Below are 2,500 nucleotides of genomic sequence, written 5' to 3' on the forward strand. Positions count from 1 at the left end.
AAAAGATTTCTCCATTGTCCGAAAAGGACGGATCGAGATTCCTCTTTCGAAATGGAGAGAGAGAGGTACTTGCGGGTAACCTGGAATTTACGAAACACGCACCGTGGTAAAATTCGTGCGTCCGCCTGATCGATGTGTGTTGCTTACGGACCGGCTGCGAAGCGACGATAGCGAGTCTTTGAAAAACTATGTGTCCATTAGTTAGACCGATCGTCGCCGGCCGTGTGTCTGTTCGAATCTCGCAACGCGCACGATTCAGCGACAGGACGCGCGCTCGAATTCCTTGTGTGCGTTCGTAGTTTTCAAGGTTTTTAAATGTACTTTACGCCCGACCGTCGAGAGGAGCGTGCCACTGGGCGTTTCTCCGACGGTTTCCGTCTTTGGACGCGATCGTGTCGTCAACGATCGAACAAACAAATACGTTGGCGACGCCCGAATTCGCTCTCCTGCACGCGCCGGGTGGGAGAGTGATGTGGGTATCGAATGTGATGTGTGTTAATAATGAAAATAACACTAAAGATCTAAAGAGTTTGAAATACAAAATTATACGATTACCCTGAACGGTGGATCACTTGGCTCGTGGGTCGATGAAGAACGCAGCTAATTGCGCGTCAACGTGTGAACTGCAGGACACATGAACATCGACATTTCGAACGCACATTGCGGTCCACGGATACAATTCCTGGACCACGCCTGGCTGAGGGTCGTTTTCTTAACTAAAGACTGCTTGCGTTTGCTTCTCGAAAAAGAGTAATTCATTGCATTTTAAACATCCCGCCGTCGTTCAACGAGAGTAGAACGTTTCGGAGCGGGATTATCGAACGAAATTGAAAGAATGAATGAACGATAAATAAAAAAAAGAGTCGCAACGTACGAGCGATAGTTGGGCAGTTCGTCGGCGTTTGTCGTGGAAACGATGTGACGAAAATCGCAACAGATACACTAAATGCAGGCCGTTAAAGGAGAGAAACAAACTTCGAAATATCTATTCGAACTGGCGCAAGTGCGTCACGGCGCGCGAGTCGTTCGTTAAAATTTATAAACGACCGCCCGTGAAAGCACCGAGTTCTCGAAAGATAATCTATAAAGATTCTCCATCCTGCTGGAATTATCGGATCTACGCGATTGTTCACTCGTAGAAATCTACGCTCCCGACGTTGCCAGAAACGATATTTACGAAAGGTGTGTGAAAAAATAAACGAAAGAAGCTCTCCTATAAATTTAGAAAAAGCAAACGAGTGAAATGTTTGAGATGATAATTTGCTGAAATGCAAGCTCGAATAGCCCCAGGGTTTCGAATGATTCCCCGCGCTTTATATATCTCTCTGTTTACAAACGGTGTATAAATGAAAGATCGCTTCAGATGGGTCGTCGCTGTTTGACGCGCGATGCTGTTCCTTTCTTTTGTCTGTCTGTGAGTTTCGCTTCGCTAAACAAGTTAAATGGTTAAAAAGCGTCGAAAAAGCGAATACACACGCGACAAGACAAATCGAACGAGTAAAGGAACGCTCCGCTCCAAGATAAAAATGGTTGTTTACAATCAATGCAGTGTTTCGGTACCCCTGATCGTAGTCTGAAACTGTGTAACAAAAGAGAGGAAAGCGAATGGTGAAGGAACTTCGAAGCCTCCGTGGCGTGGCTAGAACTTGTGATAAAAGTATGTTTGCAGCAATTATGCATGCTCCCGTTAAAACAGCATTTCAATGTCTCGCATGGCTTAAAGTCCTAGGAGGCTTCAACATTTAGAATACATACGGACTACTTCGTTTGTTAAAGATAAGCGAAGACCGCGCGACCATCGCTCGGTCGTCCAGTCCTCGAAAGTGTTGTTGCGTTCCAAAGCAGAGAAAAATTGGGTTTACCCTTGCGCTAAGGGGAGATAAGAAGAGAAGAACAGCAGTTAAATCTAAGAGGTGTGTGGAGAGTACATCACGTGTTGGTTAAAATTGCTAAATGAAATACACGCGAAATGTTCTCTCTCGCTCTTGCTTTTCCTCTTGCTTCCGTTGCGCTCGAAAAGAAGGGATGATAAATAAACAAAAAGAAACCTATTCGAAATCTCTTGTGGAACAAAAAATAATACGGACGGACGTTAAAATTGAACCGGGACGAAATGGGTCGTCTTGCGAGTTGTCTTCGCCTTGAAATTGTTAAAAATTGATAAAAGCAATACGACGAAGCTGCAGTCCGCAAAATGTTTGAAGCAAAAAGGAAGTAACACGAAAATCATGGGAACGTCGTGTCTCAATTTTTTTCCCTCTTGTGCTCGTTTCATCGAACGATAAATAATACAAACATTTTGAAACGAGAGAGAGAGGAAAAATTGAATATGCGAAAGGTTGATTCACGCACAGATTCTCTACGTGTTTGCTTTTTTGCTTCTTTTCGTTTATTTTTTTATTTTTTTTTGCATCGAGCATCATATTCACCTTTCGATGAAACCAAAGAAATTGACGACCTCAGAGTAGGCGAGATTACCCGCTGAATTTAAGCATATTAT

General features: G+C 43.7%; 1 non-coding gene across 1 annotated transcript; it reads left to right on the forward strand.

Annotated features, from left to right (window-relative positions):
* Positions 1-552: 552 nt before the first annotated feature.
* Positions 553-707, forward strand: LOC123989107. The gene has a single exon (XR_006830443.1). It is a non-coding gene; the product is annotated as a 5.8S ribosomal RNA (ribosomal RNA).
* Positions 708-2,500: the final 1,793 nt, after the last annotated feature.

Source organism: Osmia bicornis, unplaced genomic scaffold (genome assembly GCF_907164935.1).
Source record: "Osmia bicornis bicornis unplaced genomic scaffold, iOsmBic2.1, whole genome shotgun sequence".
Classification (NCBI taxonomy): Eukaryota; Metazoa; Arthropoda; class Insecta; order Hymenoptera; family Megachilidae; genus Osmia; species Osmia bicornis.